Raw genomic sequence first — 7,254 nt, 5'->3', positions numbered from 1 at the left:
TTTTTTTAAAAAAAGGGATTGATAAGATGTTGGTTGAAAAAGGGAAAAAGAAAAATTCAAAAAGAAAAAAAAAGAAAAAAAGACAGTTAAAAAAATTAACTTTGAAAGACTAAAGAATCATAGTAAAAAAGCCATGAATTCTATGTGCAGTAGTCCCCTAGCGCTGGAGTTCTGCCGTTCTCATTGATCGGTAAACTTGGCCTTGGCTGGCTGTTCTCGCTGATCTTCTGGGGAGGGGCCTGTTGCCGTGGTTTCCAAATGTCTCTGCCAGAGGCGGAATTGCCCCGCCCTTGCCCCCTCCCGGCTAAGTAATCTGCTCAGGTTTGCTCTCCGGGGCTTTTGTTCCCTGCGAGCTTTCCGTACAGCTTTGGAGGCGGAGAGTGAAAATGGCGGCCTCCCAATCTCCGCCCCGGAGGAGCCGAGAACTCGGGGCCCCGCTTCTCAGGGAGCCCCCAGAGAAAAGCCGTCAGTCACTCCCGTCTCCCCGGTCTCCAGCCGCACTCTGTGCTCACCCGGCCTGTGACCGTGCGTTTCTATCTCTGGCACCCGACCCCGGGTGGAGTCTCCAAACCCAGCAGATCCCTGCGGTGCACTCCCGCGTGGCTCCTCCCGGGGGAGTAAGGTGAGTCTCCCCGGATCTGCCGCTTGTTGGGTCCCTGCTGGAGGAGCAGGGGCCCGACTGTGCCGCGGATCACAGTTTATGGCAACCCCGAGCTGAGAGCCCGCGCCTGGGCTCCGCCTCTGCAGCCGGCTTCCCTGCTCCGTTACCTGGGAGCTCTGCCACACTCAGGCACCCCCGGTCTTTCTGTGACCCCAAGGGTCCTGAGACCACACTGTCCCAGAGGGTTCCACCCCCCGCTTAGCCACCAGAGTGACGTCCCTCAGCGGAGCAGACTTTTAAAAGTCCCGATTTTGTGCTCCGTGGTTCTATCACTTGCCAGAAGCAGCCGACGGAGGCCCCTCCCCCGCCGTCTATCCTCCCGAATATCGCCTCGGATTCACTTCTCTGCACGTCCTACCTTCCAGAAAGTGGTCGCTTTTCTGATGAGAGAGTTGTTGCTCTTCTTTTCTTCGATCTCCTGTTGAGTTTGTAGGTGTTCAGAATGGTTTGATCCCTATCCAGCTGAATTCCTGAGAGGAGACGAAATCCAGGTCTCCTACTCCTCCGCCATCTTGCTCCGCCCCCCCCCCAGACCCAAAACTTCTAATACTTTCTGCCAAGTTTCCTCCTCTCATAATCTCAACCTTCAAGATGTTTGTAAAATACCACTCTCCGGAGCCATTCAAGGTCAGTTCTGAATTCCCCATGCCTGCAAAATCTTGTGTATACTCTGATTACAACTTCTTTCCTTCTCCTCCCCATCTCCTGGGTCAAATGCCTGGTCTTCCCAACTTTGAGTGGCCCAGAGACATCAAGTTAACATTTATAACCTCACATAGAACAGATATAAAGCTGCATTTGATCACTCTTGACCCAAACTGGCAAGTAGTATTCTCAAAACTACCTATAACTTAAAGAGGGTGGTTTTTTGGTTTGGTTGGTTGGTTGGTTTTGTTTTTTTAACTTATGGGCAGAAGTTGCAAACTTAAGTGCCTCCAGGTGGAGCAGAAAGGTGTCCTGAAAATGAGTGAAACTGGCCAGGTGAGGACTGGAAGAGAGAGAGAGCACAGGGCCTTCAAGCAGTTAGGCAGCCCCCACTGGCTGCTTCACGCTGAGAGAGCCCATCTGGTCAAAGATCACACATTTTCAAGGAAAGCTAAAAATCTGTACTTTTAAGTGAAGCAACTCCCTACATTTAAAGTTTGCCAACTAATTCCATTTTTTTAAACACCAAATGAAAACGATTTTGTGCGAGTTTAAGTCTGAAGATCTCTACATTAAGACTTTTTCCCTAAGGTATTTTACAAGTATTTTCAAATACACAGAAAGAGAGCACAACATTGATCCTGAGGAAGACCTACATGAAAGAAAGTTCATTTTATTGGAATGGAATGGAATGTTTTAAAAGCCATAAAATTTTACAATCTAAGTGAAGTGAATTATATTAGGTGGAGAAAAAAGAGATTACAAATGTTGGTTTTTCACCTTCTTAAATATCTCTCATCCATTCCCTTGATGTGTCCATTGCCACCAGCCTTGTCCATGCCACCAGTATAACTTTCCTGGAATAGTGCCCTACTCTCCAAGTGGGAGGCAGCATGCACAGAGTAGTCGGCTTTGTTTTATTTTTTAATAGATAATTTCAACTATATCCACCCTAGCATAATATAATTTAACTAAGTGCATGTGCCCTACCACATTTTCATCCTTTATGCTGACACTACTTAGAACTCTCAAGTTGAGGAGTCTAATTATAACAAAAAATAAAAACTCAAAAATCTCTCTAATTTTTTTCTCTCAAAATGCATGCATGCATACATAAAATAATACAAAACGCAGATTATCAACTGGCCAAAATTAAACAAAAAGGCCAAAATTCATTTTCAACAACTAAAATCAATTCAGATTTTAGACCTCAGAGTCAGACTTAGAATGTCACAGTTCCCCATGATTTATGGTGAAAGTCAGATCTTGGCAGGGTTCTGGCTCATTGTTAAAATACTGGACCCAGGATTTGATATCTCCTTTCAATTAACAATAAGGTAATTTCTAATTTTTATTCAATTTATAGCCCATAAAATCCTGGCCTGCTAATGGAAAAATAGGATTTGAAACAAGCATTTCATTATACTCTTGGTCAAGTCATGGTTCCTCTGAATATGTTTCCTCTGAATAAAACAATGTATCAAACTGGGTCAAATCCTATTAAATCTAAATTCTGCCATATTTTATTTTTAGATATGAAGCATTTACTAAATTTTAATTCATTGCTACCGCTCTGTTCAGTTTTCCTAAAACAATGAGAACAAAAGGCAGCAAAATTTTAATATAATTTTTACTTTTGTTTATATTTTTAGCCTCTATCAGCCTTTGAGAAAACAAATTTTCTTTTCTGCAGCCTTTGTCTTTTAAAACTAAAAGGTTCTAGTTTTATATTATATGCATATCTCTACTACCTTTATGATTTCTTAACATACAGAAACAAGAACTCATGAAATAGTCCAGACATTCTTTCACTTTATTTTTGAAAACTAAGTAAAAATGTTCAATTTTTTTCTCAGTAGTACTCTACATCTTTTTGGTCACCATGGACATAGCACACATTTCCCAATAACTGCATTTTTCTGACTCCCAAACTTAAAGAATCAGCTGAAAAAAATCTAATCATAGGGATTGTAATACATTATACATAGGTTTTCAAATGAACACCAATTGGAACACGTTATATAGTCTACATGATAGGATCTTTGGAAGGATGATGTCAGCAAAAATAACAGAATTAGGGTCTCATAAAATTCTCTCCCCCATAAAAGAAATGATAAAAAGAGCAAAAATTGTCAGAATTAACTTTTTCAGAACTCTGGAAATTAACCAAAGGTTTACAGCAATCCAGGGAGCATTTATCCAAGAAAAAAACACTGAATTTTGTTTTTTAAAAAAAAAATAGCATGCTTTATAGCATTTTCTCATGTACTATGTTGATCCTCCACTCTATAGCTCTGAGACAGCTTTAAAAACCAAAGCCTACAATCATGGTGAAAACCAACGACCTGCAATCACACTATAAACCAATAGCCTGATAGTGACCAGAGGGGGAAAATGAGAGTGCAACTCCTTTAAAGCCTCATTTCCAGAACACTGTCATTATTTGCCCTGTCTTACAGTTCCATCAAAAAGTCCACACTCAAGGTTGTGTTTTTTTGCCTGACTTAGAGCTCACTCAGTGCAAAAACTATTTTCCCAGGAGCATTTGTCAAAAACAATTAAAGGCAATTAATTAACTTCATGGCTCTATGAGGGAGTGGATAACAGTTTGAATAAACAAAATGAAAGGCTAGGGAAAAAGATGCCCACAGGGGCATTGAAAATCTTCCAACATATTTCTGGGAATCTAGGAGCCCACATGATGCATAGGACTATGTAGATGTCCGGGGCTGTACACATGCTCAGGAAAGATCTGAGAAGGCCCTAAATTCTCACTGAAGGCTGACTTTGAGACTCTGCAAAATTAAGAAGGCAAAGTTATTAACTGCATAACTGAGTGTTGAAGGTTTTCCCCAACACACACAGAGCACCCTTTAGCAAGGCAGAGAAACACTGAATCTAGGTGTTTAAGAAAATTTCTGTTCAAACATTAGCTGACTACTAAGGTAACCAAACACAGACTTTAGTGACCATACACAATAAAAAAATACAGATTTCATAGAATTAGTTCAGAAAAGACACTAAGAAAACAAACAACAACCATGGGGAGGGAGGAGAATCTGATTTCTAGAGTTGCCACATTATATTATTTAAAATGTCCAGTTTTCGGGGTGCCTGGCTGGCTCCATCAGTAGAATATGCAACTCTTGAGCTCAGGGATGTGAGTTCAAGCCCCACATTCAATGTAGAGATTACTTAAAAATAAAATCTTTAAAAAAATGCCCAGTTTTCAAAAAAGAATTACTTGATGTGAAAAGAAACAAGAAAACAGGGTCTATCCACAAGAAAAGAAGCAATCAACAAAAAAATTGCCCTGAAGAAGACCAGACACTGGACTTACTAGACAAAGACTTTGAAGAAGTTATTCTAATTTTGTTCAAATAAGTAAAGAAAACTGCCTAAAGAACAAAGTATAAGAATGGTAAGTCACCAACGTAGCTAACATCGTCGATGTTAGCGACTCTCCCAGCAGGTTCTCTCTGGGCACAATGGCAACTCTTAAGGAAAAACTGATTGCACCAGTTGCAGAAGAAGAGGCAACCATCCCAAACAATAAGATCACTGTAGTGGATGTTGGACAAGTTGGTACGGCGTGTGCCATCAGCATTCTGGGAAAGTCTCTGGCTGATGAACTTGCTCTTGTGGATGTTTTAGAAGATAAACTCAAAGGAGAAATGATGGATCTGCAACATGGGAGCTTATTTCTTCAGACACCTAAAATTGTGGTAGATAAAGATTACTCTGTGACTGCCAGTTCTAAGATTGTGGTGGTGACTGCGGGAGTCTGCCAGCAGGAAGTAAAGAGCCGGCTCAATCTGGTACAGAGGAATCTTAATGTCTTCAAATTCATTATTCTGCAGATAGTCGAGTATGTCCTGATTGTATCATAATTGTGGTTTCCAACCCAGTGGATATTCTCACATATGTTACCTGGAAACTAAGTGGACTACCCAAGCACTGTGTAATTGGAAGTGGGTGTAATCTGGATTCTGCTAGATTTCACTATCTTATGGCTGAAAAACTTGGCATTCATCCCAGCAGCTGCCATGGATGGATTTTTGGAGAACATGGTGATTCAAGTGTGGCTGTGTGGAGTGGAGTGAATGTGGCAGGCATTTCTCTTCAGGAACTGACTCCAGAAATGGGAACAGACAACGACAGTGAAAATTAGAAGGAAGTGCATAAGATGGTGGTGGAAAATGTCTGCAAAGTCATCAAGCTAAAAGGATATACCAGCTGGGCTATTGGATTAAGTGTGGCTGATCTCATTGAATCCATGTTGAAAAATCTATCCAGGATTCATCCAGTGTCAACAATGGTGAAGGGGATGTATGGCATTGAGAACAAAGTCTTCCTGAGCCTTCCATGTATCCTGAATGCTCAGGGCTTAACCAGTGTGATCAACCAGAAGCTGAAGGATGATGAGGTTGCCCAGCTCAAGGAAAGTTCAGATACCCTGTGGGATATCCAGAAAGACCTAAAAGATCTGTGACTTCTGGCTTCTAGGCTGTAGAAATTTAAAACTACAATGTGATTAACTGTGAGCCTTTAGTTTTTCATCCATACACACGGATCACAGTTTGCTTTTATCTCCCTAAATATGTGAATCTGGGCTCACAAAACCAAAGCCCATGCTTGGTTTAATGCTTGCAATATGAGCCCTTGAACAAAGAAAATTAACTATTGCAGTGTGCTTCTAAAAAAAAAAAAAAAAGAATGGTAAGTCACCAAACAATAAAATGTAAAAAGATAGAAATTACTTTAAAAATACACACACAGAAACTCTGGTGTTAAGAATACAGTAACTGAAATGAAATGTTTACTAATGGGACTCAGTTGCAAATCTGACCAAGGAGGAAGAAAGAATCAACAAACCTGAAGATAGCTGATTGAGATTATTCAGTATGAGGAACAAGAAGAAAAGGAATGAGAAAAAATGAATAGAGCCTCAAAGACCTAGCAGACAAAATCAAGTGTACCAACATATACATATTTGGAGGACAAGAAAGAAAGAAGAAAAAGAAAGGGGAAAGATTATTTGAAAAAAATAATGATGAAAAATCTCCTAAATATGTTGGGAAAAAATTAATCTACACTTACATGAAGCTCAGTGAAATCCAAGCAAGATAAACTCAAAGAGAGCCATACCTACACATATCACAACCAAACTGTTGAAAGACAAAGAAAGAGAAGATCTTGAAAACAGCAAGAGCAAAGATCACATACAAGCAATCCCAGTAAGATTAAAAGCCAATTTCTCATCAGAAACCATAAAGACCAGAAGGCAGTGGGAATGACAGATTAAAAGTGCTTACAGAAAGAATGTCCACCAAGATTTCTATACCTGGCAAAACTATCCTTCAAAACTAAAGAAGATATTATAACATTTCCAGGTGAACAAAAGTTAAAAGAATTCATTACTTGCAAACCTGTCCTACAAGAAATACTACTGAGAGTCTTCCAGGCTGAAATGAAAAGCAATTAGAAAGTAACTCAAATCCACATGAAGAAAGAAAGAGCATTAGACAATGTAATTGCATAGGTAAATATAAAAGACAGTACAATTTTTTTGTTGTTTTTAACCTTTTTCCAATATATAATTTAAAAGATAACTGCATAAAGCAACAATTATAAATCTGTGTTAAAGGGCACAAAGTGTATAAAGATGTAATCTGGATAACGATAACAGTACAAATGAAGGGAGGGATGAGAATTATATGGGAACAAAATTGTGACATGCTATTGTAATTAAGTTGGTATTGACCCAAACTAGATCATTATAAGTGAATATGTTAATTGTAATTCTCAGGGCAATATGTAAGGAACTAACTCAAAAAATAGTAAAATAAATGAAAAGAGAATTAAAATGGCACACTAGAAAATATCTATTTAACCAAGAAGCAGTAATGCAGAAATAAAGGAATAAAAAAAGGCATAAGACATGTAGA

The 7,254-nt window shown here is 39.5% G+C and overlaps 1 pseudogene; it reads left to right on the top strand.

Moving 5' to 3' along the window:
* The first annotated feature begins 4,794 nt into the window (after positions 1-4,794).
* On the top strand, positions 4,795-5,798 carry LOC110588523 (annotated as a pseudogene).
* The last annotated feature ends 1,456 nt before the right edge of the window (positions 5,799-7,254 follow it).

Source organism: Neomonachus schauinslandi, chromosome 2 (genome assembly GCF_002201575.2).
Source record: "Neomonachus schauinslandi chromosome 2, ASM220157v2, whole genome shotgun sequence".
Taxonomy (NCBI): Eukaryota; Metazoa; Chordata; class Mammalia; order Carnivora; family Phocidae; genus Neomonachus; species Neomonachus schauinslandi.
The sequence above is the reverse complement of the archived record's forward strand: the minus strand, read 5'-3'. Positions and strand labels throughout refer to the sequence as shown.